The sequence below is a fragment of the Musca autumnalis genome, unplaced genomic scaffold (assembly GCF_047663935.1).
Source record: "Musca autumnalis isolate F117 unplaced genomic scaffold, ASM4766393v1 scaffold_4, whole genome shotgun sequence".
Lineage (NCBI taxonomy): Eukaryota > Metazoa > Arthropoda > Insecta > Diptera > Muscidae > Musca > Musca autumnalis.
In genome coordinates, this window is record NW_027411977.1 from 89,688,349 (window position 1) to 89,713,320 (window position 24,972).

General features: G+C 34.5%; 1 protein-coding gene across 2 annotated transcripts in view; it reads right to left on the reverse strand.

The window, feature by feature from the left end:
• Window positions 1-2,882, reverse strand: part of dsb (scavenger receptor class B member debris buster) — a 187,517-nt gene extending 184,635 nt beyond the window's left edge. The window contains exons 1-2 of one of the 2 annotated variants that reach the window (XM_073980877.1): window positions 2,646-2,784; window positions 1,888-2,425 (exon numbers count right to left, since the gene is read on the reverse strand). The gene's annotated coding sequence lies outside the window, so the exon portion shown is untranslated. Of the gene's footprint in view, window positions 1-1,887 lie in introns of both variants that reach the window. The other variant, XM_073980876.1, reaches the window with a different exon arrangement.
• Window positions 2,883-24,972: the final 22,090 nt, after the last annotated feature.

Below are 24,972 nucleotides of genomic sequence, written 5' to 3' on the forward strand. Positions count from 1 at the left end.
TCAGCGTTCGACTTTTTCTTCTGTTTTTCGTCCATTTTCTTCTTCATTGTGAAATAATCGTCAAACAAAAGTCGAAAAATCAGTTCTGGCATTTTTTACTTGCAAAAATTTTGCTGGTAGCCTGTGGTAGAGGAGAAAGCCATTTTCGCACTCTCTCCTCTCTCACTCTCTTAAAACTTGCTTCCAGTTTTGCCACTTTTCGGGGTTAAGGAACGCTTTGCAGGTTAAAAATGGTAACAAATGGTAAAATGGTAACCTCAGGTAAGTAAGAGAACACAGCTACAAACCAACATGTTTTGAGTATATGAGCTTTTATACGAGTTATATAAGTTTTATGAAAACCCAAGGAGTATTTTTTAATTTTTGAAAAAATTAAAAATTTTTGTCAAATTTTTTTGTAGATTTTTTACAATTTTTTGAAAAAATATTTGGATTTTTCTTTTGTTTTTTTGGTAATTCTATTGTTTATTTGTTGGTGTTTGGCCATCCTTAATACATAGGACGATATAAAAACCACAAAAACACTAAAATTTTGATTAAAAATAGTTTAAAAAAAACTCAAAAGTTTAACCTTGACCTTGAATTTACAGAACCGAATTTGACCGGTTATAATTCGTCTGAAAGCTGATTGTGTTACCTGTCTAACAAAAAAGAATTATGAAAATATCTCTATCCGTTCAAAAGTTACAGAATTTTGACCAGGAAAAATCGATTCTGGACCACTGTGCGTCGGACAAAAAAGACCATAGGATAATAAACACACGTTTCAAATTTCATCAAAATTGGACATACGTAGTGTGATTGGTGCAGCAAATACCTCAAATCGGGCGAAAATATATATGGAAGCTATATACAAATCAGAAACGATTTGAATATAATTTGCCAAAAGTTTATGTAGCCGAATTCCATCACACATTTCAAATTTCATCAAAATCAGACGGATTTTGAGTGTATGGTGCACCAAATATACTTTTTTATTTCTATTTTTTTTTTTTTTTTGATAGCGTTTGTCCTTTGGCCAAAAAAATTATCCTCCCCAATTTTTATTTGAATCGGACAATAAGTGCGACCTGTATTTTGATTACAAAAAGACTTGGACAAACGGACGGACGAACATCCATAAATCGATTCAGAAAGTGATTCTATGTACATCCTTAAAACGGACTGTGGCTCTATCTTGTTTCCTTATGCATGTTGCATACAAATGCACAAAGACATTATACCCTTTACCATAGTGTGGTGTAGGATATAAAAATCCCACCAAGTAGTATCCAAATTCTACTTTTAGGTCAATGATATGGACTTTCTTCTTATCGACCAGTCCGAGAGACAGCAGAAAATGTAGTCGTAAACAGAAAATTTAGTCAATGGACACTGAAAACTGTGATGATGTCTTGATGTAAAACATTCAGCGAAAATTTTAACTTCATTCCATATGAAGACATTTATTTACGTAATAAAGTATTTAATTGATTGAAATTGAAAAACGGATTTTTTAGGACATATTATAATTTTTTTTAACTTTCACAAAAAAATTAATAAAATTAAATTAAAATTATTTAACATTTAACAAAGAGATCTTAAACTTGTTAAGTATGATTTTAATCCGATGATAGGTTAATAGTTACTTGCTTCGGAGAAGTGTTTTCATAAAAGAACAAGTATGGGTGTTGGTTGAATCAGTGTTTGCCCCCGACACTTTATTACTTTATTTATTTTATTTTTTTTATTTATTTATTTTTTAATATTAAAACATTTTTCGCCATTATTTATTTAATTTTTTATTGACCCATTGAACAATGTATTTTTTGTATTTTGTATTTTTTGTTTTTTTCTTTACATTTTAATTAATTATTTCTGCAAATTTTGTTGACACTTGCAACTTACCTTTATGCGATATTTTCCACACACACACACACAAAATAGTAATCCAAAATCGTAGTCAGGTGTGTAATAAGCTTCCTTTCCAAATTGGTAGATTGTTGGTTGGTGTTTAGTAACAAATATTGCACTTTATGTACATGTGTATGATTAACAAGTTGCAACTTGCAATGGATTTTAGTTGGTGTTGTTGTTATTATTATTTAGTGGTTAACAAATTTAGTTTTTTTAGTAAACTTTTTGTTTTAAATATTTGTATTTGATTAACATTCTTTGAGTTAATATGAAACGCACTTTTAAATTGAGTAGCCGAATTTTTGTGACAAGACACGCATTACGAAACGGTCATATCAGAACGAGCCGACTTCACACACTGCATTGAATGAATTTTTTGAATACTTTGAAAAATAATTTGCGTTGGACCTTAATATATCCATTTGATTTTGCTGGTATTGCAAAACAGGCACACAACAAGCAACCTGTTCTATATATCACAAAGCAATATTGGGGTATGTTTTCCTTTTGCCTGCTGTTTGTGATTTTGCTTTCTTTTGACATAAAAAATATTAATGATTTTATTACATAGAATTTTTATTTAATTTTTTTACGCATTTTTTGATTTTTATTTTAGTATAATTTGTATTTTTTAGAATATTTTTTATTTCTATTTAATCTTCAAAATTTTGTTTAAAATACAAAAACTAAATATTTTTTTTATTTAATTATTTCTTAATATTAATGCATCACTATGCTGCCACTATAACTTTCCAGTAACAAAACAAAATTGCAATGAACGCGTTCGCGAGCATGTCTTATTTCCCGGACTAATCACAACGAAATGAAAAGCTCGCTTAAACCCATCGTCACAGATGCTAGACGTTTTTGTTACAAATCCCAGTGTGCGCTTTAGTTTTTGAGCTAAGTTAAGTTAAAGTGTTAAAGTGTAAGAGCCGAACTAGAGTCGTCGTTAAAAGAAACACACAACGAACGAACAGTCAGTCATTGAACAACAAGTGGCCATTCTGTTAGCAATTTTACCCCATCAGCCGTCTATGTTACTTAACAGATCCATGTTAACTACTTATTCACCATCAAGTGAATATAACAGTAACTGATTTTAAACGTTTTGAATACTTGTTGTTGTCATTATTTTCTTTAGGAAAATAACTATTCATTTATCATATTAAATCATTCTCAATAAATCACATTTGTTTATTAGATATTCAAGCACATATTGTGTTGATTGAAAACAAAAGATTTAAGACACAAACTCAATGGAAATTTTATGTTACTCTTTCCTGTAATGTAAGTTCGTTGTTTCGTTTCAACTGTGGTGAGTTTCTTTCTCGTTTTCCGGTGTTATCTGAACACCATGTACATACAAACAAAACATAACGTAAACTGTAAAGCTATTGTTGTTATTTGCTGCCATAGAATACATGACGTTCTCGACAATCTTCCTGTTTGCAACTTGTTTTATTGCTATATTGCAGTATTTTTCCAATTGTAAACATTAGACGACGATCGTCATTACTTCAGGTTCTTTACCAAGAAATTGCATGTTTATAACAAAATAAAAATTCCATTAAGATTTTTTTGTGGTAAAAACAATAAATAAATGATATTTTTGAGAAGAAGTTATATGCATGATTTAAACTGATTTCAATAAATAAGAATATTCATTACGCACAAATTGAAGTTGATTTCGATTTTTTTTTAATTTTTAAACACTGATATATCTATATATGGCAAATAACAAAATTCCTTTGCAATTCCATTTGAAAAAAATTAAAAAAAAATTCGCGAGCACATCTACGATTTTTGGTATAGAGTTAAAGGGAAAAAATCTGGTTTCAAATCTGCTCGCGTTCACGAAATTGGCCGATGCGCGCAAAAGTTATAGCGGTTTTCATCCTCTTATAAAGAAAAAATATTTTAAAATTTCTTATTTTTTGTATTGGGAAAATGTAAGCATAACAGCAGTAACAGCATTTGATATCCATCCGTAGATGCACCAAAATTTCCAAAATGTGTTTTTATTTTCGCGGAAAATCAAAAAAATTAAAAAAATCTGGCAATAAATTCAAATTATACTAACTCAGAGTCCGTATAAACCTCTAAAAACTAAATTAAAAATACGTACAGAAACTAGACAACGCGTAAAAAAATGTGAAACCAAAATTATAAACATTGGCTTTATAAATTGCATATTATAACAACAACAAAAGAGAAACAACTCATTGTTGGAAAATATTGTTACAAATATATTTTTTGGTTTGTTTCGAAAAATTAGGAAAAAATTTTTGAGAGTTTTCCAACTATTTCGCTAAAATCTAATACATAAATTAAAGTATTCTGCTAAAATTTTATCAAAATATATGGTTTCCCATAGTGAAAGCTTAACTGCTTACTGTGATAGCTTATAAGGATAGGAAATTAAGAGTAATATTGAAATTACTATCATTTAAAAGATATGAAAATTAAAAAGCCTGTAATTCGCGAATTAGTTAAAGTCGGTTGATGCGCATCCGATTTTGGATAAAGCGAATCAATCTCTTTCAATATTTATGCATATTTCGATGTTTCACTCAGCGGCTATTGTGTGTCGCCAGTTGCATCATGCACTGCAAAAAACCTTAAAGTTGGTAAAAGTCGCGCAATGTTCATACGATTTTGATGCGCATCCGGTTTCATCAGCGCCTATCAAAAATACGTCAAAATATACCAATTTTAATTAGATACTTCAAGAACCGCGGATGTGCCTCCACATTCAATTTTTTGTGAAAGACACATATTACTCGCGTATCTCTTTTCTTTTATGACACGCGTTTTCGCAAATATTATAATCGCCAGTAAAGGATTCCATTTATGTAAACATTTTTAAAGAAAATCGCGGTTTAGTACGCGGATTTGTCAAAATATATTTTTGCTGATTTTCCGATTTTCAAGGTATCTATATCCGCGGTTTTAGTAGATGGATTCGATCGCGGAAGGCTTCATTAGAACCGTCGCGTAAAAAAACTAAATTCACGCGGGTTTCAAAGGAAATGGAATGACAGTTGTAAATTTTACACTCAAAAAATAGGTTTTGTAAGAAAATTCACGCATCAAATTTTGGCCTTTCGACTCCAATTACTAGGATGCTGTAGGGAGCACACTCATGAGATATGCATCAAACGACGTAAAATCACGAGTTCTATAATCGTGTTATGATTTTGGAACATTATCTTCTTGCGCGTCCGGATTATTAAAAAAATTCAAAAAACCCCGAAATTCCGGCTTCAAAATGTCAGCATCAATTTTAGGTGGATGCAGTGGATATATCGAAAAATCATACACAGCTATCTTATTGCCCATGGAGTATTCTGTGATTCATTCTTTGGGAATAGGTCTATAAAATGTAAGGTTAAGCCAGAAATCGCATGGGAACATAAAAAAACTTGTTGGCTTCAACCCATTTTTCTACATTGATGCCAACACAGCTTCCACGAAAATTAATTTTAATGATCGACATTATGGGATCCCTCCTAAAACACTTCATTTTAAAGAATTGTAGTCATACTTTATGGAATATGTTAACAGTTCGCGAATTCTGAAAGGGTGAAACTCGGATTCATTGATTGCAAAACATTTTTGTTATCTTCTTCTTCTCTATTATATAAAACTCAAATGACGTTCGTACGTGAATCAAAAACTCAACCAATTTACAACCGATTTGTTTCGCGTTTGTTTTAAAATGTTCGTATTTATCCAAGGAAGGATCTGACGTATTTTATTTTTGAGATATCGCGAAAAATCCGTGAAAATCTGCAAAAATATATTTTGAAGAAAGATTGTCAGAGAATATTGCCTCAAAATGACCTTATTTATCCAAAGAAGGATCTGACGTATTTTATTTTTGAGAAATCGCGAAAAATCCGTGAAAATTTGCACAAATATATTTTCAAGAGAGATTGTCAGAGAATATTGTCTCAAAATGTTCTTACTTATCCAAGGAAGGATCTGATGTATTTTATTTTTGAGTTATCGCGAAAAATCCGTGAAAATTTGCAAAAATATATTTCGAAGAAAGATTGCCAGAGAATATGGTCTCAACCTGTTCGTATTTATCCATTGAAGGATCTGGCGTATATAAATTTTCAGATATCGCGGAAATTTGCAAAAATATATTTTGAAGAAAGATTTTCAGAGAATATTGCTGTATCGCCTGAAAGTAACATTGGATATATAAATTTTTGAAATTCTACGTTGAACTGGAGATACAGCATCGGGATCGGAGGTATCCCCAAAAAATTTAAAAGTTCTATGCGGATATCTATTGAACGGTAATAGATTTAGTCTCCAAAAATTGGGTCTGTGGTGGAAAGTAATTTAGATATAAGTATACCAAATTATATTGAAATCGGCTCAAATTTCGGTATAGCTCCCATATATATGTTTGACCGATTTTATATATTTGATAAAACAAACACGCTATGTATTTCCAATTTCATTGAAATTTGGAATGTGGTTTAAAAATATGTATGTCAATTATATTGAAATCAGTTCATATTTGGATATAGCTGCCATATATGTGGCGCTCAGCGCCAAAACGACCTATCCCTCATGACCAAAAAAAAATCAAACAGGCTAAAAAGATCTAAACAGAACCTATTGAAATGTCTACTAAAAAATTCCATAACACTAGGTTTTACTTCCCCCTAAAATAATGCAATATGGAATTTTTTAGAATGTATTTCAAAAGGTTCCCGTTTCATCTTTATAGACAATTCTATTTTTGGGCATGTGGGTTAGATCGCACAGTGTCCCGACCGTGGCCAACAGTGGTAAAAATCAAGTACTTCGGAATACAAATTTATTGATTAGAATATAAATATCTCATTTTTAAGAAATCGCTCTTCGATGTTGGCTATATCGCGAAAATGAATGAATCGATCATCATATATTTTTGTGGGCTAATTAAGTACTTAACAACATTGCTTTAATTCGAGAGACTTTTAAAAAATGGTGAACAGCGAAAGTCAAAATTCGATTTTTTACAAAAAATGGACCGTTTTTTACCATTAATCGGTCAAAACATTTTTTAAAGGAAATGTCTCATATATAAAGACAAGAGTTTGATGTATTCAATATGTTTTCAAAACATATGAAGACCAAACACTAAGTTTCAGTCATTTCGCGTGGATATTGAGGCCACAACATTCAAAATACCGAAAATGGGGAGGTACGGTTCTATGGGGGCTATAGGAAGACGAGGACCTATACCAACAGATTTCTGGTGGAAAGTTATAAGCCCCCAACGAAGACTTAATACAAACTTTCAGCCATTTCGGTGTGCTAATCAGGCAAAAGCGTCGAAAATGCCGAAAATCGGGAGTTACTTTCCTATGGGGGCTATATGAAGGCGTGGACCTATGCACGATATCAAAACGTGGACCTACACCCACACTTCTCTTTTGAAATGTTTTATACCTCTGCCGAAGACTAACCACCAAATTTAAGTAATTTCGGTTGGTCATTATGCCTAAAACTTTTAAAATCCCGAAAATCGAGAGGTACGGTTCTATAGGGACTATATCAAAACGTGGACCGACTATCCCAATTTTTTATCCTGTAGATTGTAAGTCAATAATAGGTATGTGTACCAAAATTGATGCACCTACGTTAACTCCTTCTATTTTTGGCCACAGTTAATATGTGTTTATCCAATTTCAATGACATTTCAAATTATATTGAAATGGTTTCAGATTTCAATTTCATATATATTTTCGGTCAATTTGATGTATTTGATGCTTCAAACACGCTATGTATGTCCAATTTCAATGAAATTCTGAATGTGTGATGGATGCACCAAACACTCTAAGCATGTTCAAAAAATTTCCCAATATATATTGAAATTGAGTCAGATTTAGTTGTAGCTCCCGAACATATTTTCGGCCGATTTCATGTATTTGATCTATCAAACACGCTATGTATGTCCAATTAAGTTTGACAAATTATATTTAAATTATTGTCAAGATTTGTAAAATATGTGCAAAATTATTGTGGAATCAGTTTTCAGATTTCAGTTTGTTCTTTTATTAAAAAAATATCAAATATAAAATATTGAGTTTCTGATTCGTTATTTAAGTAGCGATTTTGATGTCAGTAAAAGTCATCATTATAGTTCGCGTGTACTTATAGTCAGAAAGAATTTAACCAAGACTACATTTACTAAATACCACATACTAAGTACCACATACCACATAAGAACACAATTTGTAAATGTGACCTACGTAAGAGTACCCATAGTCCGAAAGGATTTAAGAGGAGCGTTACCTCCTGCACCATACAAAAATATCATGTTAAGCTCCATACATAGCACTGAACGGGTAGAAAACGCAGTCATCCTATATTTATGCATTGAAATATTAAAAAAAAAATTACGAATTAAAGGGAATTTAATTATTGGCATTGCTTTATTATGTACCTTATTCGGGGTAGCGAAGCGCACCGGGTTAAGCTAGTTTACCATATATAAAAATCAAATGTCGTTCGTTGGTAATGGCATCAGTTGAAAATGGTTGGACCGATTTCGATAATTATTTCTGCAGAATGTGCGCCATAACCCGACTTGGGTTTTTATGCAAAGAAAATTTTACCACGCCCACTTTTTTAATTTTAAATTTTTATCATTTCTACAAAAACTATTGAACCGATTTTCCTGAAATTGCCAGGGAGTGTACAGGTATGGCCCCCGGTTAAAATAGGCTACAAATTTTGTTAAATTTCGGATGGGTCGGGGTACTCCTCCTATACCCTATTTCTTTAAAAATGCTATATCTATGTAAATAAAAATCAAAAGTCGTTCGTTGGTAACGGGATCAGTTGAGAACGGCTGGACCGATGTGGATTTCTTTCTGTGAAATGTTCGCCATACCCCGGCTTGAGTTTTTATGCAAAGAAAATTTGACCACGCCCTCTTTTACGCCCACTTTTTTCAATATTAAATTTTTATAATTTCTACAAAAACTGCTGAACCTATTTTCCTGAAATTGGAAGGGTTGTTCCTTGGTTAAAATAGGCTACAAACTTAGTTGAATTCCGGAAGGGGAGGGTTACTTCCCCTACACCCTATTTCTTTAAAAATACTATATCTATATAAATAAAAATCACGACATTTGCAAAATATCATATTTGCAAAAATTACGAATGTTGAGGTTGCGTACCTTTCCCACGCGTTTCTTTAAAACGCTATATCTATAAGCCAAACTTATGATTTGGAGCCAAAATAAATATGTTATATCTAGAAAACTGATTACCACTCCCAATCTTTTTAATACATAGTTTTCCAAAACTACTGAACCAAATTTCATGAAATTAAAAAAAGAAAATGTCCAGGAATGTCCCTTGATCCAAAAATGCTATATATTTGTAGACGAATTTCGGGGGGCTATTGCTTTCTAATCGCTATATTTGCTAAACTTATGAGTGCATCGGCTTGCAAATTGCGATGGTTGCGCCCCTGATCAAGAAAAATGATATATTTACAAATTTCCTTAAATGGTGAGGTTCAACGGTCCATCAGGCATGAAAAACTAAAACATATAAGTCTCAGTAAGCTGGAGAATTAGACTTAAATCTTTTTAAACTTTTATAATTAGACTGCTTTATTGTAAAGCCATGGGACGATAATCAATCCCAAGCAACATCAATCGACTCTAAATTCGACAAAGTCCATAAAACAGAAGAAAGTTTAGTGACAAAATCTGTTGATAAATTTAAAATCCTCTTCGGTTTGACAATGGACCGAAAAAGTGAAATAGAAAATATCTATTCTTGAATTGTCAAATTTCATAAAAAATGTCAATAACACTTATTATGATGGGCCAGCAACGCGGACCGGGGTCTGCTAGTGTATAATATTGGAAAATATCTTCGGGTATTTCCCTCATAAAAATTAATTAATTCAAAGTAAAATTGTATATTAATGGTATTAATTTTTTATCAGTTTTAGTTTCTTAGTCTTAAATTATATTTTAGAGTAGTTTTTCCTTTATTTGGTTAAGCAATTCTTATGCATTTTGTAAGTTACGCTGATGGTCCGGTTGGCTTTTAATTACAAGTTAAATAAATTGAATTTAAAATGATCTTCGCCCTAAAATCTTCAAAATTTTCGCTTAAATGTGGGTTAAGGCTTGTTCGAGGAACGTTTGGAAATCTTAACCGAAATCAAATTGATATATACATGTCTGTCCGTCTGTGGTAATCACACACACAAACTGATAGAGGACGCTGTCGTTTTAACAAAATTTGTGTTTTGTTTGAATTTCAGGTATTTTGAAATTTTTAACTACATTTCAAACCGAATTAGCTATAAACTGACGTCAAGGGTTCCCAGTTATTAAAAAACATTCTCCACAAAACTTATGGACATACGTCCACGCTTTGGAATAGCCCCATATATCTGATATTTCAGGTTTTAGTTGTTTTAGCTATACTTTCTGGCCGAAGAAAGTCCACATTTATACCCTCATACGGTCAAAATGTGCCTCATCGAAATAATGGTATAACAACCCGCGCGTACACCAATAAGAACGTTAAAAACTTGGGATTGGGCGTCGGGTTAGTAACCCTCCCCTAGAAAAAACTGCCTACTATGAAAAAATGAAAGAAAAGAAAAACGAACCCCTTCTAAAGTTGACGAACCCCGCAAACGTTTTAAGGACCATGATCTGCGAATCTGCACCTGGAATGTTCGCACTCTTTATAGAGAAGGTGCAGTCTTCGCATCGGCAGACGTACTTGAAAAGTACAAGGCCGATATTACTGCCATACAGGAAATACTATGGATTGGAAAAGGAGTCACAACAACACCTAAAGGTGACGCACTGTATTATAGCTGCCATGACGTAAAGCATGAGTTTGATTGCGGATTTGTAGTTAGTCGGAGACTAAAACATCTGGTATCCGGCTTCACCCCAGTGAATGAAAGGCTTGCTGCAATTCGAATAAAAGCTAAATTCTTCAACATCAGCTTTATTTGCGCTCATGCTCCCACTGAAGAAAAGGACGAACAGACCAAAGATATATTTTATGAGCGCTTAGAAGAAATATATGACCGTTGCACTGCCCATGTTAAAATTATACTAGGCGATTTTAATGCCAAAACAGTCGGGAAATTCAGTCTCCACAGTGAAGCATCTGACAATGGTATGAGGCTGACAGACTTTGCAGCTGCAAAAAACATGGTAGTTAGCAGTACCAGATTTAATCATCTCGATATTCATAAGGGCACCTGGCTGTCTCCAGATCAAAGAACAAGTAATCAAATTGATCATGTTGTGATAGATGGAATACATTCATCCAGCATGTTGGATGTACGATCGTTCCGAGGCGCAAACATTGATTCGGACCAGCAAAGCTACGTACCCGTCTAAACGTTGTAAATAAAGCACGAACAGACACAACGCGGAAGTTGGACATCGATAGGCTGCAAACACAACAGATAGCCACAGCATATTCCACTCAACTAGCCCAATTGCTTAACGCGAACACTCCTTGTCCCGATAACATAACAACACAATGGCAAAATATTGCCCACTCCAAGCAAACAACCGCAAAATCCATACTTGGATTCCAGAGACCTCCACAAAGGAATTCATGGTATGACCAGGAGTGTCGTGCTGCTACCGAAGAGAAAAATGCGGCATATAGAGCTACTTTACAATCAGTAACAACGCGTAGCGCACGAGAGAAATGTCGGGAGAAAAGGAGAGAAGAGAAACGTCTTTTCCGCAAGAAAAAGAGAGAAATGTAAAAGCGGGAGTGTGAAAAACTCGAGATGTACAGGAGCCAGAATGAAGTCCGAAAACACATGAAACATCAAACAGATGGCTTTGGAACTGGCACATCCTCCTTTAGAGACCAGCAAGGTAATGTGGTAACTGATACAGATACTGTGCTAAGGATATGGAAAGAGCATTTCTCCAAACTGTTGGTATCCAATAGTAGCGAAGTCGAAGAAGATACCACAGATCCAATCCCAGAAGATAGTATTGAATGTATACCACCCGGCCAAGATGAGGTAAAAACAGCAATAAACAGGCTGAAGAATAATAAGGCAGCAGGAGCTGATGGCCTACCAGCCGAGCTGTTTAAAACCGGAGCGACACGCTGATAAGGTGTATGCATCAGCTAGTTAGCTCCATCTGGCAGGAAGAACGCGTACCCGACGATTGGAACCTGAGCATCCTGTGTCCCGTCCATAAGAAAGGAGATAAGACTTTATGCTCCAACTATAGGGGCATAAGTCTTCTCCCTATCGCCTACCAAATAGTGTCAGGGATATTGTGCGAACGACTAAAGCCCATGGTCAACGAAATAATTGGACCATACCAAAGCGGCTTTAGACCTGGCAAGTCCACCATTGACCAGATATTTACCTTGCGGCAAATCCTGGAGAATACCCAAGAGATGCAGATCGACACCTACCACCTTTTTGTCGATTATAAAGCAGCCTTCGACAGCCCGCTACGTTCAATGGTATTCCATGCCATGTCTGAATTTGGTATCCCCGCAAAGCTCATTCTGCTTTGTAAAATGACTCTAACTGACACAAGATCTTCAGTTAAAATAGGAAAGAACCTATCCGAAGAGTTTTGTACCAAAAGAGGTTTCAGGCAAGGAGACAGGCTTTCGTGTGATCTGTTCAACATCCTGCTAGAAAAGGTTATACGAGATGCAAACGTCAAAAGAAGTGGCGCAATCTACGGTCACCAAAGTGACCGTATTAGCTAACATTAGATAGTTGGGGTTCTCAGTGGTTAAATAACCTTTCCATCTAAAATTGTGGACATTGCACTTTCGTAACAGAAAGAAAACTAATTATTACATACTAGCAGACCCGAGTTCGAGTTGCTGGTCAGTCTTATTGAGTTTTAATGACAAATTTTTATGCACTTTAGCTTGACAAATAAATGTGTTTTTTACTTCATTTGTTCGGACTAATTGCCAAACCAAGATATTCATTGAGGATTTTAAATTTATCAACAGATTTTGTCTTTAACCTTTCCTTCTCTTACAGACTTTGTCGGATTTTTTCACCCTTTGAAGCTGTTTAGGATTTGTTACCATCCATGTCCCTATCTTTATCCTAAAGCGATCTAATTATAAATGTTAAAAAATGATAAAGTCGAATTCTGCCGCTTATTGACACTTATATGTTTTCAATTTTTAAAGGCTGATGGAACGTTGATCCTCACCATTTAAAGACATTCGTAAATATACAGTCTTTCTTAATAGGGGAGATACCGTGCCACCTTCGAAATTCATGCCTACATGTGCCACGGCACATTCCACAAAATTTCTTGAAATCGGTTCGTTACTTTTCGAGATATATCATACATAAAAAAGTGGCCGCGTTGGACACTTCGGATAAAATTTGATCGGGGCGCAAACACCATTGTCTGGAAAATTAATTTGCAAGCCGATGTATTCATAAGTTTAGCCAATAAAGCGATTATAAAACAATAGGCCGCCGAAATTTATCAACAAATAACAATTCAAGGTTCTAACAATTTCAAGGTTCAGTAGTTTTGGAAAAATAATGTATTGAAAAGAATGGGCGTGGTCATCAGTTTTAAAGATATAACATATTTAAAAAAGTGGGCTTGGTCTGGTATTTTGGCTCCAAATATGTACCTAGGGTCGGAGACGCAACCCCATTGTCTCCCAAAATTTATGCTGAAACCGATATAACCACAAGTTTGGCATATACATATGTATAGCGTTTAAAAAAAAAGGCGTGTAGAAGGTACTCAACTCTGCCGAAATTCATAAAATATAGATTACAATTGTCTAGATTCTAGATTAATTCGTAAATTTTAAAACCAATACAATCGTTATTATTGCAAATGTCGCGATTTTTTAATATTCAAGAAAATATGGAGCCTTTTTTCACTGAGGTCAACCCTAAAAATTTAAAAATCCGTTCAGTAATTTTGAAGATATAACATATTTTAAAAAATCGGTGTGGTCAAATTTTCTTTCCATCTCGGGCTATGACGAACAACTGAAAAAAAATATATATCCAATTCGGTCCAGCCGTTCTCAACTGATGCAATTACCAACGAACGACATTTGATTTTTATTTATAAAGATATAAGAAGGTAGCCCGCCCCCTCCGGAATTCAACAAAATATGTAACCTGTTTCCATCGTGAGAAATGCAACAGTGTGTAACATTAAACTCTCCCAGCAAAAAAATCCTCCCAAAATAATGGTTTTTTTCTATTTTAGAACAGTAGTTTTCTATTTTTAGAACAGTTGAGGTGGAATTTGTTTTCAATTTCAACACACTTCATATTTTTGATTTTATTTTTATTTCGCCATTTGCTGGATTTGAACACACGAACTTCTGCTTTGTAGCCTAACACGCTACACACTCGGCCACCCACACGAACGTTAAGGGTTGTTTCAACGTGTGCATATGCTTACATGCGCACCAGCAACTGTTCTTTAATTTTTTTTTTTAAAAAATGTACCCGGCCGACGATGAACGTTGAACACACAACCCTTGGATTTGTAGTCGGATAAACAAGCTCTACGCCACCGTACTCATTACTTAATAAAGAGTAATATAAGTAGTTATTTTGGTATATATTACTTTGTAATGGGTTACATAATGACTAACGGATCCGAATTTTTGCTGGGCTGGTATAAATGTGTGTCAACTTTTCAGTAAACTGAGTTTTAGAACACCAGCTATAGCTTTGAATTTAATGTTTTATTATAACACGAAATGCTTCTGCAATTTATAGACATATTAAATATATAAATTAGTATAGAATAACGTAACATTTTGGACGAAACAATAAATATTTTCAAATTGGTTCTTATAAAATATTAAATGTATATTTATAAAAATGCAATTAGATTTGTTATTATAATGCAAATAATTATTTATTTACGTTGATTATCTGGAGATAAAAATCTCATTAATTTCACACCAAAATCACCAAAATATTCGAATTCAAAGTTCCTATTCAATCATGAGTGAAAGTGATCTGCCCTGACATTAATTTTCGGATCCAGCATGTAATTTTCACCAATACAGCTTAATATATAGCTTTATACATATTAAGGTAAATAAAAGTAAATACGGTAAAAACCCAATTTTTTTCTCAATTCCATTTTAAAAGATTAAAAAAAAATTGCGAGCACATTTACGATTTGTACTGTAGAGGTTAAGAAACAAAATTCTGGTTTCAAACCTGTTCGTTCACAAAATTGGCCGACGCGTGTAAAATTTATGGATATATCAGTGACAGCATTTGACATCCATCGGTAGATGAAAAAAAATGTATAAAATTTGTTTTTATTTGCGCGAAAAAATTAAAAAAAAAATAAATAAATGTTGGAGCTAATTTTAATTATGCTATCTCGGAGTTCATATACACTCCTAAAAAACAACTTAAAACCAGTAAGGAAAAGATCAAAGTCGGACAGAGCCGACTATATGATGCCCTACACCACCACGATTTGAGTATAATTTCACACAGAAAAAATGGCCTCTCTAACATATGTCCCAAACATATTTTGCAGCAAACATATAACATATGTTTGGGTCCTGCAAACAAATTATATTTTTGGGTGCAAACAAATACAAACTCAAAAGCAACAAAAAACAAACACATGAACCAGTGGGCGCTTTTTGCTCACTGGCTATTTGTAACATATATACACATTTATAAATGGTGGTGTTTTTTATTGAAGGGCATAGAAAAAAGGCAAAACAACAAAGACACATACACTGAGGGAAAAGCCCCGTTGTTATTTTTTTCAACAACGGCTGTTGGTGAATTGTACACGAACGTGCTCAAATTGACACCGAGACGTGGTCAACTTTCGGTACCAACAACGGCCGTGCTTAATTTGTCCACCGATGTGCTCAAAATGACAACGTTGCGTTTTTAATATTGGTAATTGCAGCCGATTACACACGAGTAAAAAATGACAACGGTGGTGCATGATGCATACACGTTCGATGTCAATTTGACACCGGACGTGTCTGAATTATGTACCACCACCTGCATAAATCATGCACCACCGTTGTTACTTTGTACACCGACGTGCATGAATCATAAACGGTCGTTGTCATTTTAGCAACGACCGTGTATCAATCATGCACCACCCTTGTAATTTTTTTACTCGTGTGCCATCGGCTGCGTATTTACCATTTTTTTCGTGTTATTGAAAGAGAAAGGACGCATTATGCAAAAAATTTATTGAAAATGAATAATATTCAAGAAATTAATTCGCAAGAGCCTCAAAATATCATTGGTGAGTTGCTAGAAATCGATGGCAATATTGTTGTGGTTCGCGATACAAGCCATTGCAGCAGTCAAGATGCGGAATACAATGAGGACGATTATATGTTAATGGAGTTCTTAAAAGGAATAAATATGGAGTCGCTTTCTGAACACTTAAAAGGTAAGTAAATAAAAATGAAGTTTTCTGTTAATCAGTGTAATTAACAAAGAATTTTCTTTTTTGTTCTTTTTGCATCACATGTAACATTTCGAAGTTTGCAGTACTTGAAAAAAGAAAATTTAAAGGAAGCAGTGCCACCATTAGGACTGCGTATTGAAATCAGAGAAAAGCTTTTTGCTCGGAAAAAACGATAGGTACGTATTATTTGTATTACAGTGTTGAACTCATTTCTCAATCGAAAGAGTCCGAAACATTAAACATCTCGGAATAACTTTAAATGACGAATGGGATTGCTCCAAGGAAATAAGAAGGCGTATTGAAATTGCTAGAGACTCGTTTTTCAAATACAAGAGAGTTCTGGCCAGCCATGATATACATCTTGAAACTAAATGTAGATTTATAAATGCATATATATGGTCAACCTTACTATACGCTATGGAGGCATGGACCATAAAATCATTAGACGTGAAGAAATTAGAATCCTTCGAAATGTGGATCTAACGCCGAATTTTAAAAATACCATGGACTGCCTTAATTTCAACCAATGAAGTGCTTCGAAAAATGAATCGAAATAGAGAGATAATGATAAACATCAAAAGACGAAAAACTGCCTACCTTGGACATATCATGAGGAATTCAAAATACAAGCTCTTGCAGGATATCAATTTAATTAAGAATAGAAGGAAAAACTCCTAAAGGCCGAAAGGAATTGAGTTGGATTCCGAATATTCAAGAATGGACTGGAATACGAGACGTGGGACACCTACTTAGTGCTGCCAGAAGCAGAGACATATTTGCCGATATTGCGAAAAATCTATGAATTTATTTGATTTTTTTATTTAAAATCCATTGTTCTTTGTAATTGTAATGGTCGCCAACATTCGTAACGGGGCGTGCTCGAAATGACCACGTATGTGCTCATTTCATGCACGTATGTTGTTGAAACCGTTGCCAAAATCTCGGTATCAAAATGACAACGGCGTGCTTATTTTAACACCAAACGTGGTTGATACACTATCATACACGGATGTGGTCATTTCATACACGGATGTTGTAATTTTTTCTCTGGGTGTAGGTACACACCTGAATGAAATAACTTATAAAAAGTCGCACTTTTAAAAAGAAAAAAATAATTTAGAAACATCGTTGATCGCTTCTCCTTAGTTGTGAAATAAAACACATTTTCTTCAAATTTGAAATCATCAGCGGGAATCGGTATCTGGAATCAAATGAATATATAATGTAATAAATAGGTTCATTCATATTTCAAATATACATATGTATTGCTGTTCCAGAACCTGCAAGAAGCTACTATTTTTAATACGATAACATTTTGTCCTTTATGTTATCGGAAAAAATATTTAAAAATAGTAGATTCTTACTGGAACAGACCAATGTACGTATATGAAAAATGTAATGATATATGTAATTACCAATATTAAATGCGATTTCTTCCTTGTCCAATAAAATATTTCCATTCACCTTTTTGATTCAATTATAAAATGTATTGGACATTTAATTTACTAAAAAGCACAATTTCTTTAAGAAAAGACAAAACACTGATTTATTCACTAACTTTACCGTCTTTACTAGAACACTGATGAAAAAAGACTAACATAATTAATACCATTTTTTTTCTTTTCCTCTTCGCTTGCTACGTTGGTTAACAACAACAAAGCACGAAACACACGTTTTTTACGCATACACATCACAAAACGTCTGCTTCTCCTATTACACCATGCACACAGCTCTTTATTATAAACCAGCATTCCGCAGCTGCGAGAGCCCTGTTGTTACTCTCTTTGACAATAATCTTCTCCACCCATAAGAAATATGTTCTAACATAAAAAATATGTTGGTGCCCAAACATATAACATTGAGATATGTTACAAAATGTTGTAAACATATATTTGCTTGGACACAAACATATTTCTAACATATATTTTTCTGCGTGTTGGAGAATTTTTTTCTAGACAAGATTGCGTCACATTTTCCAAATTTTATCGAAATTTCTGTCCAATTTTGTGTTTGGTCAAACATATGAAATGGGGCGAAAATATGTGTGGGAGTAATATTCAAATCTCAACCGATTACAATATAGTTTGGCAAAAATGTTTTAAGAGCAAATTCCGGTACTCGTTATTGGAGCACCAAATACCTAAAATCGGTCGAAAATATGTATATACCCAGCAAAAATTCGGATCCATTAGTCATTACGTAACCCATTACAAAGTAATGTAAACAAGCTTCTTTTCGCATTACAAGTAATCTGAAAAGTAATGGGATACTTCTTAAAAAATTACAAGGCAAACCTACTTTGCTCCTCACTAAGTAATGAGGACGGTGGCACAGTGAGTGTGTGTCCGACTATAAATCCTAGGGTTGTGTGTTCAACGCTCACTGTCGGCACGCGAGTTTTTTTAATTAAAAAATAACAGTTCGTGGTGCACATGTGCACTGCACATTTAAGTTCTTAAGCAACCCTTAATGTTCGTGTGCGTGGCACAGTATGTAGTGTGTATGGCTAGAAATCAGAGGGTTCGTGTGTTCAACTCGCACATCGAGCGAAATAAAATAAAGTAAAATAAAAGTTAGTTGTGTGATGAAATAAAAAAAATCTCTACATCAACTGTTCTAAAAATAGAATTTTTTTTACCTTACTTCTCAACTTCTAGTGCCACAGAATAACTAGTTATTCTAGTGGTCACAAAATAACTACAAACTGAGTACGACATGCTCTTGTAAAAATAGTGGAGAAGAAAGGGGGTTTGCGAGTAGCTACGGCTGCCAAAAATCCCTTACAAAACCCATGATTTTGGAAGGACTTTTTTTGCTGGGTATGGGAGCTATATCAAAATCTGAACCGATTTCAATATAATTTGGCAAACTTTCTTTTAGTCCCAATTCGGTGACATTTTCCAAATATCATCGAAATTGGACAGAATTTGCGTGTTTGGTGCACCAATTTTTTAATATAATCGCTCAGTTGGAACGGGTTAACGTTAACCGATCGCCATCAAATTTCAAATATATTTTTGGGAAAGTTTTTAGCCTAAACGTACTCTGAAATGGGATTTTCTTGTTAGATCCAGCACAATTTGAAAATCGCCCAAAAAAGGCTCCTGTCGATTGGTGCAATGAACTTGTGAATAAATGCGATTACGGTGTTTCAAACGACGTTTATAAGATCATCACAGACGGCGAATCTTGAATATATGCGTATGAGCCAAAAACAAAACAGCAATCGACCGTTCATGGATGTTCATGGAATAAGTACTTCGAAGCAAATAGTCGCCTGTTTCCTTGGCTAAGCTTACCATGTGGCTCCTATACGGCTTGAGGAACGTAGGACGGTTAATTCTACAAATTGTTTGACTGAAGTCTTCTGAGAAATTCGAAAAAACGAACAAGAGAAGACGAATCATTGTGCTCCATGACAATGCGAGCTCTCACACATCGATTCAAACACGTCTTTTTGACAAAAAAAAAAAAAAAAATAAGTAGTCAAGCAAGTCAGTCAGCTGTGCCGGCGGAGATATAACCTCAGCCACTGACATAAAAACAAAACACAATAATTATGCCATATATAAAATATATTGGTTTTGTATCACGAGTTTGCTTTAAAATCTGTATGTACCGTATTGTGGGGCTATACCAAATCATTGACATATACCAAACATTTTTAGTAACCAAACTTTTTCATAAACGACTCGAAATATTAAATTACGTTAAGCTAAGCCCCACATGGGCCTGCTAGATCCTCCATCGGGACCCTCCCATTGGCGAATTGGGGACGTTCGGTGTGTTTCAACAACATACAGAACACCGGGGAAATAAAATATCCGGGGTGACCAAAATCTAGCCTAAGGAACGGCAGCTGGTCCCTTAGTATCACTGGCGGGCAGATTTCGAGTCGACTAATATGGTCGCTTTTGGACAGTGGGTGGCGTAGCAGAAACTGCGAAAGCGGCACACACACAGCGAAATGTGAATATCGGTTTGGAGCAAGCCAAGCACATTCCATTTTCATCGGTAGCGTCTGACCCATATTGGACGGCTACAAACAGCGTCTGTATTCCAGAGGAACGGCTGTACAAAAAAGACGGAAAACTATAAACCCTTCAGAAGACAACGGGAAACCACTGAAGTACAATCCCTTGAAAACCATACGATTACAATGAATACAGGAAATAACAAACGACCCTCAGTCTCCGGCAATTCGAGGGTGCTAAGAATCCCCGGAGGTAAAACTAAACGTAGGAACGTGGAATGTCAGAAGTCTTTATGAACTTGGGAAACTGGACAATACCATAATCGAGATGAAAAGATTACAGATAGATGTGCTGGGCATTAGTGAAACTTGGTGGATCGAATATGGAGAATTTGTATCTCAAGATATAAAAGTTTATCACTCTGGAAATCCTGAAGGAATTCATAGAAGAGGTGTCGCAATTCTGATCATGAACAAAATAGCTGCCAGCGTCACTGGGTTCCAATATCAGATACGGTCATGATGGTAAAAATATCTGGAAAACCAATTAATATAAACATCCCACCAAATAGACTACATTTTGATAAATAAGAGGTACTGTACATGTGTGTCAAAATGTTCTACCTATCCTGGTGCTGATGTCCCCTCAGACCATAACCTTTTAATGTGCAATTTAAGAATTAAACTTTCTACCACTCGCAAGAAAACGCCGGAACCCAGAATCAATATTGAAGAACTGAATGACGCATTAACGAAACAAACGATAAAGGAACAATTTAATGCCGATCTCACTGAAATAAATGCAACAATATGTAATGTCGAAAACCTATGGAACCAAGTGAAAAAAATCCATAAAAGATGTCACAAAAATATAATCGGAACCAACATGTGCAAACAAGAAGATCCATGGATAACGAAAGAAATTCGAGCACTTCGGAAAGAAAGAAGTAAACACAAATATGTAAACTATGAAAGATATTGGAAGATAAACCAAGAAATTAAAATTAAAACCAAGAAAAAAATCAATGGGTCCAGACGAAATACCTGCCAAGGTACTAAAGTTAATAGACGGAAGTAACACCAAGCTTCTTTTAAAACTATTCAACAATATATATAAAACAGGACAATATCCCCAAGATTGGCTCAAATCAACATTTATCACAATACCCAAGAAAAACAATGCGAAAACCTGCAGCGACTATAGACTAATAAGTCTAATGAGCCACGCTCTTAAAATATTTTTAAAAATAATACATAGAAGAATCTATCCGATCTGAGAAACACACATGGGACAAACACAATTTGGATTCAAGGAAGGCATGGGGACACGAGAAGCATTACTAGCTGTACAAGTATTAATACAAAATGATCGAGAGGTACAAAAAGATGTATTTTTATGTTTCGTAGACTACGAAAAAGCGTTCGATACGGTAAATCATGATAAATTGATAGAGATACTACTTTCAATCGGATTGGAAGACAGTGATATAAACATTCAAGTAGATAATGAATTAACTGACGATGTTCCAATTTCAAGAGGTGTAAGACAAGGCTGTATATTGTCCTCTCTTTTATTTAACATATATTCCGAGAAAATATTCGAAGAATCTGCACGTGGAAAGAATATTGGTATCCAACTAAACAACATCTTAATTAATAATATACGCTATGCCGACGACACCGTATTAGTAGCAAGCAGTATAGCTGGACTACAAAAATTAATAGACGCAGTAACACAAAATAGCGAAATATACGGATTAAAAATCAAGACAAAATATATGGTAGTAAGCAGGAATCATGCCGACAATAATACGCCACTAAAGATAAATAACAATGAAATAGAGCGAGTGACAACCTACAAATACCTCGGAATTCAAATCAATGATAAATGGGACATATCAAGAGAAATTAAATGCCGAATAGAAATGGCAAGAAACAACTTTTTCAAACATAGCAAAGTTTTACTTAGCCACGACATAAGTCTTACTACAAAAATACGATTTATAAAATTTTACATATGGTCCGTTTTGTTGTACGCTGCGGAAACATGGACTTTTAAAGCTGTAGATGAAAAAAGACTGAACTCGTTTGAAATATGGATATATCGTCGAATTTTAAAGATCCCATGGACCGAGCGCATTACAAACGACGTTGTGTTAGAACGCATGAATGTCGAACGCCAATTAATAAAAAATATAAAAACACAAAAAACCGCATATCTTGGTCACATTATGAGGCATGAAAAATATAAGCTTCTGCAAACAATTATCCAAACAAACATCGATGGGAGAAGACCGAGAGGGCGACGAGAAACATCATGGCTAAAAAACATTCAAGATTGGAATGGACACCATAATGAAAGAACTCTTCTGACGGCCGCCAAAAACAGAAACCTATATATAAATTAATAAACTGATTTGTTAAATATACCAAATTATCATTATGTAATTGTATGATCGCTAAAACCCGAATACAGAATGGCAAATAAAGAAGAAGAAGCTAGGCAGTGTTTCGGAGTTGGAGTCTACGCGTTGGAGTCGGGCAATTTTGCTGGAGTCGAAGTCGAAGTCTGAGTCGAAAAAAAATAACACGACTCCGTCTCCGGGGAGTTTTTCTACATTATAGAATTATAACATTAAATTCGGGTCACCAAATTTTTTCAAAAAAAAATTATTTATTTTCAAAGAAAAATATAAGAAAACAATTAAACAAACGCTATATTATACTAAGTTAGAGGGCGATTCACAGGATATCTTTTGAAGTCAAATCTTTTCATCTCTAATTTGATAACAAAATGCATATTGTATGGTCCAATTGATGCTTTGATATTTTGCAAGCAAAAGTAAAGTTGTATGGTATTCGAATTATAATTGGGCATTTAACGTCATCTGTACAAATTCTACAAGTCTTCTGTCACAAACGTCTATTTTGAAGAGCTTTTACATAAAATTAGATGAAATCTTAATTATTAAATGATTCTGTAAAAATCTAGAAATGACATCAGAATCTAGAAATTCATCGATCGATTTTATTTGCCATATTTTGTTGGCCCGTTCTATGACAAAAACTTCAGTTTTTTAAGCCAAACATTAATATTTGGACTTTTTCTGTCCACCATTTCCGTAAAATCTAATATTTTTTACAAAATCGATCGATGAAGGACTAGATTTTAATGTTCTTGATAAGCCCACAAAAAGTATATGGCAATCGGTTTAGTTTTCGAGTTGGCACCGCAAAACGCTTTATAAAAAGAGGGTTTTCGCGTATACGGCCATTTGCCACAAAACTTCGTGGTATTTTTTTTTTAATTAAATTTTCAGAAAGCATATTTTTTTATGTTCTCTCAGTTGAATAAAACGTAAACAAAGTTTCTTAGATTTATTGGATAAAATTCATGAAAATGGCTTTTTAAGTCTCTCTGAGCATTCTAAAATGTTGGCTTATATCCACTTTAAAACCTTTTCATGAATTGCTTATAATTTTTACCGCATTCAGTTTTTATGATTTGTATTGCCCCATCAGTTGCACATATCTTGAAAGCTTAAAGATTTTCTCACGGGAAAGAGTTCCTTCTAAAATTTACTCGTGCGAAGAAAATAAAACACCAATACCGACTAAAACTTTCTAAATTGTATTTTGTTATCACTTTTGAATGTAAGATTCAGAAGAAATAATATAGATATGAATGTTACTTCATACTTATGTTCCGTAGTTGAGTACTTTCTGAAGAATATGTAAGGAAAAGCCAACAAATTAGCCTATAGGGGCCAAATATGAAAAAGTTAAATATTTGTACAAATTTTATTAAATTTAGTGGTATAATTTACACTCGGAGTCGACTCGGAGTCGGAGCCGGAGTCGTGAAAAAAACCGGCCTGGTGTCGAAATCGGAGTCGAGCCAAAAATATCTCGACTCCGAAACCCTGAAACTAAGTTTCAAAGAAATTTTTGAAAAAGTTTTAGAGTTATCTTGCACAGTAGCCAGTTTAGTATTGTATGTGCCGGAAGGGTTTTGGTGCTTAGACCATTATCTCGGGAATTATTGACTTACTCCGGAAAAAGATTGGACCGTTGAAAATGATTCCGCTAGAACAACCTGAAAAAAAATCAAAACGATGCGAGAGGAGCTCCTAAACTTCACTTTTTGCGAATTTTGTGTGGAATGTACCCGAAGGGTGGACCGATATAGCCCATATTCCAACCTGATACATGACTACATAAAATAATATGATGTGCAAAGTCTTCACTAATCAGAAACTCCCTGCGAGAATTACTTGCGGATTTCCACATTTTGATTGGTGCCGTCAGGGTTTCTGGGAACTTTTAAGCCAATATCTCAGGAAGTATAGACTTGCGCAAGAAAAAAATTGTACCGTCGCAATAGGGAGCCGCAAGGACAACTTACTGAAACAAATTTCAAAACGATCCGGGAGGTGCTCTTAATCGTCACTTTAACAGAAGTTTGCTCCCTTCGAGAGTTATCGTTCACACCAATTTACAGACAAAGTTTTGAACTTTTACTATACCCAAAATTTAGTTCGAATCAGTCGATCCGTGCGAGAGATATGGTGCGCACCAGTCAGCCAGACAGACGGACGGACATGGCTAAATCGACTCCAAATTGTCTGA